This window comes from Diceros bicornis, chromosome 11 (assembly GCF_020826845.1).
Source record: "Diceros bicornis minor isolate mBicDic1 chromosome 11, mDicBic1.mat.cur, whole genome shotgun sequence".
Taxonomy (NCBI): Eukaryota; Metazoa; Chordata; class Mammalia; order Perissodactyla; family Rhinocerotidae; genus Diceros; species Diceros bicornis.
This window is the reverse complement of record NC_080750.1, coordinates 3,692,965-3,701,759: the sequence shown is the minus strand read 5'-3', so window position 1 is coordinate 3,701,759 and position 8,795 is coordinate 3,692,965. Positions and strand designations below refer to the sequence as shown.

Below are 8,795 nucleotides of genomic sequence, written 5' to 3'. Positions count from 1 at the left end.
GCCGCCGCAGCCTCCGCGCCGACCAATCGGCGCCGCCGCAGCCTCCGCGCCGACCAATCGGCGCCGCCGAGCGGACCAGGATGCGGCGCGCGGCGACGGGCCGGCGGACGAGGCCGGCGCCCGCCCCTGGTCTCCCCGCGTCCCCGCGCCGGCCGGGGACCGTCCGGGTCACCGCCCCGGACAGAGGCGCTGGCCACGCGTCCCGCTGCTGCGACGGGCGGACGATTTCCTTGTCACTGGTTTGTCGGCCGAGTGCGTGACCGTGGGTCCGCCGGCCCTCGCGTGACCCAGCCCGGCGCCTGCACCTGCACCTGCACCCTGAGCCCTGCATCTCCACCCGCCCGCCCGCCCCGGTAGAGAAAGACGCGCTTACTTCTCTGTGCACGCCGGGGGCCGGGGGAGGAGGGTCCGCCCCTCCACCCCGGGACTGCGAACGGCGGGAGCGCGGGGTGTGCGGTGTGTGGGTGTGCATTGTGAGTGTGTGCAGTAGGCGGGTGTGCGGTGTGAGTGTACGCAGTGTCAGCGTGTGCGCTGTGAGTGTTGCGGTGTGTGGTGTGTGCACTGTGAGTGTATGCACTGGGTGTTGCAGTATGTGGGTGAGCGGTGTGTGTGCACGTGTGTGCAGTGCGAGTGTATGGGGTGTAAGTGTATGCGTTGTGTGTGCAGTGCGCGTGTGTGCGGTGTGTGCGCTGAGTTTGTGCGGTGTGAGTGTGTGCAGTGAGTGGGCGGCCCCCACCGGGAGAGGACAGGCAGGGGCAGTGGTGCAGGGCTGAGCAAGCCCCTGGAGCCCTCCCGAGAAGGGTTAGGGGATGGGGCACCTATCCGCGAGGTCGCTTAAAGGATTTAAGCAGATAATAATATAAAGAAAATCAATCAGATGAGGAGGATGACAGTGTTATTGTTATGAGACCAAACCGGAAGCGCTGAGGTTGCAGAGTTAAGCATGAATTGTCTAACACTTGAAGACAAGTCATTCAAGACAAAGTCATTGTTTGCTCCTCCGTGATCGTGATAACGGCTCCTGGGCGCTTCTCTGCTCCGTCTTCTACAGGCGAAATCCTCTGCTGTCTCTTTTGTGTTAGGTTGACACACAGAATTGTCGAGATTAGACCAGTTTTTATCTACTAAAAGGTTAGTTTCCTATAAATCAGCTTAATTGATCTTAACAAGCAAGTTTGTTTCCCGTTTCTGATCCTTTTTATTATTCTCCATACACAGAGTTTGAAGCTGTACCAAGCTGTACTTACGGAAGTGTGACCAGCCATGGCGAGCCCTCTACTCACTCTGTGATCGCGTCTAGTGTTTCCATCAACAGCGATGCCAGGAGGATATGCTAAATTTCCGTTCTGCTCTCTTCTAACACTATTCTTGCCATGCTCTTCATAAGTTAAAGCTTACCAAAAAGACACACCACATATCTTCTGTAATTAACCATTGTTAATTACTTTTCTCATTTGTGTGAATTTAGAGAATTTTAAAAATTTAAACTACTTGTTTGCAGACATGATCTTCATGTCATCTAATTCTCTTCATAGCCTTGCTCTCTAAAATAGTAGCCACTAACATCTTTCCTTACAAGCAACCTAAATTCACAAATGATTTAAAAATAGTTGAAAATGTGACTAACTTAACAACCCTAACAGACACCCTGGTGTACAGGATATAATTTCATTCATAGCATTTTCCTAAGTATTCTCTTAATTCGTTAGGTTAACAGATCTGTGATGCAGACAGAAAGTGTTATAGGCTGAATTGCGTTCCCCTAATATTGATATGTTGAAGTCCTAAGCCCCAGTACCTCAGAATGTGACTGTATTTGCAGATAGGGTCTTCAAAGAGGTCATTAAGGTAAAATGAGGTCATATGAGTGGATCCTAATCCAATGTGACTGGGTTCCTTAGAAGAAGAGGAGATTAAGACACAGAGGGAAGACAATGTGAAAACACAGGCAAAGCCAAGGAGAGAGGCCTCAGGAGAAACCAGCCCTGCCGACACCTTGGTCTCGGACTTCTAGGCTCCAGAACTGACATTTCTGTTGTTTAGGCCCCCCAGTCTGCAGTACTGTACATTTTTATGGCAGCCCTCACAAACGAATATAGGAAGCTATATTGTTCCTAATACTATGAATAAACTATTTTAAACATGAAGCCACATAGTTCACCCAGTGCTTCTTAGGGATGAATTTCCCCTAAATTATATTCAGGGCTTTCTTGCTGGAAAAAGGGATAGGTTCTGCTCTACCCTTCCTATTTTAAATAAGTGAATGTTTAAATAGGTGAATAAAATAATAATCAGTAGCAATAAAGGAAGAGAATACTAAAAGGTCTTTGGGGTAGGAAGTAAGGGGAAGGAAGACAAGGAGAGCAGTAAGGAAAAAACATAATTTTTATTGAATCACCAAACATAATTTTAAACCACTCACTTTCCCACTGAAATCCTTCTTGTTGTACATGGATTTTGGCCAGAATTGTTGGTAACAGTATATCCACAATATCTTAAGTACTTATTATTTTGTTATCAAAAGTGGTGTTAAGTTACTCTCTCTGTAAAACTACAATTGCCCAGCTGGTCTGTAATTCCCTGGGAGGGAAGTGCGGCAGGTACACCATCCACAGTCAGTGAGCATGAACAGAGAGGATTTATGGCTTAAGAAGAATTTGCAGAATGCTAATGAAAAGAGAAAGTGGAAATGCTATTCACACGATTTAGTTGCACAGCTCCCCTAGCCGTTTAAAAACTAGCCCCTGCATTTCCTGTAAGCTGCTGTGATTCGCTTCACATATGTCTTCTGCATACAATGTTCACGCACTTCTCTGTGTGCTCTCTGAGCGTCCGCGCGCCCTACCTGAAATGGGGACAATACATGTACCCACGTCAGTGTAAGGGTGGATGGGATAATCAGCACACTGTCCGGCATGCAGTTAAGGCTCACTGAGGTTGGTTCTCCTGGGGCCCTGACAGTGCCTTCACCTCTGAAGGCTGGACCTCTCCCTGCCCTTCCCTCAGCCCTGCAGCCTGACCTGCCTCTCCAAAACTGGACTGTGAGCCCGGCCGGGAGAGTGACGTGTTCCTCTGTTCAGCCTTTGTGCCTGGTGTGACGAATGAGGAAGCTTGCCCATCTTCAGTGTTACCCGCGTCCTTCCTCTCCAGGTGCACGTGTACCATGATTTTCCTGGAGAGGAGATGAAGGGAGGGAGGCCCCTAAAAATCTACACATCAGTGGAAGGCCGAATCTCAAAAGTAACAAAATCCAATTCCCAAAACTTCTTATTCGGAGAAAGTGGTGCCAGCACTGGAACAAATGTCTGGTTTAGTGCCCAAACTGGAAACAGGCCAGGCGTCCTTCAGCAAGAGGAGGGCGGGAAACCGTGGTGTACTGCAAGACAGTAGACTACTGCTCGGCAACGAAAAGGAGTAAGCGAGGATACACCCCGCAGCATGACGATTCTCAAAGCAGCGGCCAGACACAGAAGAGTACCTGCGGAATCACTGCGTGCATCTGACGTTCTAGAAAGGCGCGAGGAGCCCGTGGTGAGGAGACCAGAACAGAGGGCGCGCCTGGCTGGGAGCGACGTGAGCAGTTCTTCTGGGGCGGGAATGTTCTGGAACTTGACCGGAGTGGTGGTTACTGCCGCGGATGCATTTGTCAAAACTGAACTGCGCATGTCACTCCAGGTGAGCGCTATCTCAGCAGACCAAACGAGAAAAAAGAATCCAGTATCTCGGGAGGTAAAGACGTGGTGAGGGCCACGTGGTCCGGGTTGTGCCGTGGCTGTGCGGTCAGGTCACGGGATGCCTTGTTCGGACGACAGCAGCGAGGGGGAGTTCAGGATGTGAAGAAAGAGGCACAGAAGAGAAAGCGGCTCAAGAGCAGCGTTCGCCTTAGGAGATGAGTGTGCTCTCACCGGGAGCCTGGCCGGGACGGTGTCTGACTTGCTGTGAGCCGGGCGCGGCCGAGGTGCCCGGTGCTTCCTCCCTTTATTCCGCGGGAGGCAGCGCGGGGACCACCGGGGCCCTGCCCAGATCTGGGTGGGCCTGGGGAAGTCGTCGACCTTTCTTTCTTTCTTTTTAATTGTAATAATGCGTGAAAAAAGCTTTTACTTCTGTGCTCTAAACACCCTTTAAAAACATTTTTGTGCGAGGTGCCATTGGTGACTTGTGTTCCTCCTGCGGCAGAGCGAGGGAGCTGGCACGGGGGGCTCGGCGCGCCCTCGGGCCCTAACATTCGCCCTCTGAGGTTGTCCGGGCTGTGAACTTGGCGCCTGCGTAGTAACGTGCGTAGTCAATAAAATCGGAAACAAGAACGTGTGTTTGGAAGGTAAAGGATAAGCCAGTTGCCTCGACAGAGCGGACACAGGGCTGTGCCTTCCTGCTGCAGCTCCGCGCGCTGGGCCCTTCTGCAGGGGATGAAGCTACCCTCCCAGTCTCAGGAACCATCCCGTTTTAGGAAGGACGTTGAAAGGATGTCTGCCTTCCTTTAGGCAGGAACACAAAGCAAACCAGATATAAGTCAATTTTTATTCTGATATTAAAAATAATAATACATAGTTTTTGTAGAAAATTTCAAAATGCAAGAAAATGTAAAGGAGGAAATAATAATCACCTTATTTTTTCCACCGAGAGGTAATTTGTAATATTTCTGTATGTATCCGTCCAGTCTTTTTTTATATATCTATGATATTTTTAATTTTTATAAATACTTCTGTTTACACCATTCACATATGTAATATATATGTGAATTAACGTTTTACATGTTGTTCTCCCACAAATCATTTTTCATCACTATATTCTAGTCCAGGGGTTCAGCAACATTTTCCTGTAAAGGGTCAAACAGGAAATATTTTAGGCTCTGGGGGTGGTATGGTCTTTGTCACAACCGTACAGCTCTGCCTCAGGAGTGGAAAGTAGCCATAGATAATATGTAAATAAATGGACGTGGCCATATTTCAGTAAAACTTTATTTATAAAAAAAAGACAGCAGCTGGACTCAGGCTGCAGGCCATTATTTGCTGACCTCTAGATTTAAAAAAATCTAGTTCATTGTTTAGGAATATTTCAAATTTTATCTGACCAATATCCTATTGTCGACACAGGCTGTTTTCAATTTTTTTGCTGTTATGAACCATACTGTGATATATATATATCTTTGATTATTTCAGTAGGATAAATACCGAGAAATAGAATTGGTACTACGGCTATTGCTACATGAAAAAGTACTCACATGTGCATGCACACACACAGACACGTGCGTGAACTTTGCCTTTCCACTTCCCGGAGGCAATCTCTGTTAAAAGCGTGATCTGTATCCTCTCAGATTTCTTACACGCTTACATAGATTGTCCCCCATAAGTGGCATCACACTCTGCTTTTGGTTGGCTCACCTGCTCTCTTCCCTCTCACGGTGCATTGTGAGAATCTTGCCGTGTGAGAGAGTATTGGTCTGCCTCATCCTTCTTGCCAGCTGTCTGGTGTTTCACTGAGTGGGCTCATTCACTCAATAAACGTTTACTGAGCACTGAGTGCCATGCACTGTTCTCGGCACTGGGGACACTGTGAACAAAACAAGGCTGCCCTTCCAGGAGCTTACTCTCTAGGGGCGAAGACAGAGACAAGATGAACAAAGGTGGTGTGTCAGTTAGTGATAAATAGGCACATAGCGAGGCTGGTAGGGATTGCTATCTGTGTGTGTGTGTGTGTGTGTGCGTGTGCGCGCGCGGGGTGGGGGGCGTGCTGTCTTATAGAAGGTGTTCAGGGAGGGCTGATCACCTGATAGAAGGCTTGCAGACACCTGGGCGAGAGCAGTCCAGACAGAGGAGGTAAAGTGCAAAGGCCCTGAGGCTGAATCATCTGGGAGTTTTCCAGGAACAAGGAGCCATGTGGTGAAGAGGGCAAGGGGAGGGTGGAGAGAGATGAAATCAAAGAGAGAGGCTGCTAGGGCGTGGTGGAGACTTTGGCTTTTCCTCTGGTAAGAGGGTCAGCCACAGAAGGGTTTTTGAGAAGCAATACCATCACCCGGCTTCTGTTCTACTAGAATCGCTTTGGCTGTTCTGTGAAAGGGCAGAGGTGAAACCAAGACCACTAAGAAATCCATATAAATCTGTCACAATTTATCAACCAATCTTCTGTTAATAAATATCTAGCTTATTTCTAGTTTTATTCTCTTACAAATAGTGCTGGGATAAATATGGGTGGGGGTTTTTTATTTATTGTGGTAAAATTTACATAACACAAAATTTACCATTTTAACCATTTTTAATGTACAGTTCGGTGGCATTAAGTACATTTACAATGTTGTATAACTACTACTACTGTCTATTTCCAGAACTTTTTCATCATCCCAAACAAACTCTGTACCCATTAAACAATAACTCCTCATCTTCCCCAGTCCCTGCTTCTACTTTCTGGCTCTCTGAAATACCAATTCTGGATACCTCCTATAAGTGGAATCATACATTATTTGTCCTTTTGTGTCTGGCTTATTTCACTTAGCATAATGTTGTCAAGGTTCATCCATGTAGCATGTGTCAGAATTTCATTCCTTTTTATGGCTGAATAATCTTCCATTGTATGTATATACTAATTATGTTTATCGATTCATCCATCAATGAACATTTAGATTGTTTCCACTTTTGGCTGTTACGAATAATGCTGCTGTGAACACTGGTGTACAAATATCTGAGCCCTTGCTTTCAGTTCTTTGGGGGTATATATCTAGGGGTGGAATTGCTGAATCATATACTAACTCCATGTTGAATTTTTTGAGGAATCACCAAACTGTTTTCCACAGGGGCTGTACCATTTTACATTCCTACCAGTAATGATAAGGGTTCCAATTTCTCTACATCTTCACCAACAATTGTTATTTTCTGTTGCTTTTTTTCCCCCCTCATAATAGCCATCCTAATGGGTGTGAAGTGGTATCTCATTGTGGCTTTGATTTACATTTTTCTAATGACTAATGCTGAGCCTCTTTTCATGTGCTTATTGGCCATTTGTATGTATCCTTTAGAGAAGTGTCTATTCAAATCCTTTGCCCATTTTTTGAATTGGATTGTTTTGTTATTGTTGAGTTGTATGAATTCTTTATTCATTCTAGATACTAATCCCTTATCAGATGTATAATTTGCAAATATTTTCTCCCATTTTGTGGCTGTCTTTTCACTCTCTTGATAGTGTCCTTTCATGCACAAAGGTTTTTAATTTTGATTAAGTCTAATTTACCTATGTTTTCTTTTATTGCCTGTGATTTTGGTGTCATGCTTAAGAAACCATTGCCTAATTCAGGGTCATGAAGATTTTCACCTATGTTTTCTTCTAAGCGTTTTATATTTTTAGCTCTTAGATTTAGGTCTTTGATCCATTTTTTGAGTTAATTTTTGTATGTGGTGTACAGTAAAGGTCCAACTTCATTATTTTGCATGTGGATATCCAGATTTCCCAGCACTATCTGTTGAAATACTATTCTTTCCCCATTGAATGGTCTTGGCACCTTTGTCAAAAATCAATTGACCATATATGTGAGGGTTTATTTCTGGGCTCTCCATTCTATTCCATTGGTCTATATGTCCAACCTTATGTCTGTACCACACTGTTTTGACTACTGTAACTTTATAGAAGATTTTAGAATCAGGAAGTGTGAGATCTCCAACCACTTCTTCTTTTTCAAGATTGTTTTAGCTATTCTGGCTATATAGTGACAAACAGTTTGGCTACTGTTTTGCTATTGTTTTGGTCCCTTGGGATTCCATATGAACTTTTGGGAGGGTTTTTCTATTTCTGTAAAAAACACCATTGAGATTTTAATAGGGATTGCATTGAATCTGTAGATCAGTTTGGGTAATATTGTCATCTTAACAATATTAAGACTTCCAGTCTGTGAACATTGGCTGTCTTCCTATTTATTTAGATCTTCTTTAATTTCTTTCAGTAATGTTTTCTACTTTTTAGTATACTAGTTTTTCACTTCCTTGGTTAAATTTATTTTTATTTTATTCTTTTTGATGCTATTGTAAATTGGATTGTTTTCTTAATTTCCTTTTCAGATTGTTCATTGTTAGTATATAGAAATGTGACTGATTTTTGGTGTTTTTTGTATTCTGCAACTTTGCTAAATTCATTTATTAGAGCCAACAGTTTTATGTGTGTGTGTGGAATCTTTCAAGTTTCTACATATAAGATCATATCATTTGTGAAAAGCCTTCATTTTACTTCTTTTCCAATTTGGATGCCTTTTCTTTCTTTTTCTTTTCTAGTTGTTCTGGCTAGACCTTCCAACGCTATGTTGAATAGAAGTGGTGAAAGCGAGCATCCTTGTCTTCTTCCTGATCTTAGAGGAAAAGCACTGAGTGTGATATTAGCTGTGGGTTTTTTCATATATAGCCTTTATTATGTTGAAATAATTTCCTTTTATTTATTATAGTTTGTTGAGTGTTTTTATCATGGAACAGGGTGTTGAATTTTGTCAAATGCTTTTTCTGCATCAATTGAAATGATCATTTTTGCCCCTTTCATTCTGTTAATGTAGTGTATTATATTGATTGATTTTCATATGCTGAACCATCCTTGCATTCCAGGAACAAATCCCACTTGGTCATGGTGTATAATCCTTTTAATATGCTGCTGAATTTGGTTTTGCTAATATTTTGTTGGGGATTTTTGTGTCAATATTCATAAAGGATATTGGTCTGAAGTTTTCTTTTCTTGTAGTGTCTTTGTTTGGCTTTGGTGTCAAAGTAATTCTGGCCTCACAGAATGAGGAAGTATTCCCTCCTCTTCAATTTTCTGGAAGAGTTTGA

The 8,795-nt window shown here is 44.0% G+C and overlaps 1 long non-coding RNA gene across 1 annotated transcript; it reads left to right on the top strand.

Moving 5' to 3' along the window:
- The first annotated feature begins 223 nt into the window (after positions 1 to 223).
- Positions 224 to 4,699, top strand: LOC131411237 (uncharacterized). The gene is made up of 3 exons (XR_009221524.1): positions 224 to 353; positions 1,052 to 1,131; positions 1,219 to 4,699. It is a non-coding gene; the product is annotated as an uncharacterized LOC131411237 (long non-coding RNA).
- Positions 4,700 to 8,795: the final 4,096 nt, after the last annotated feature.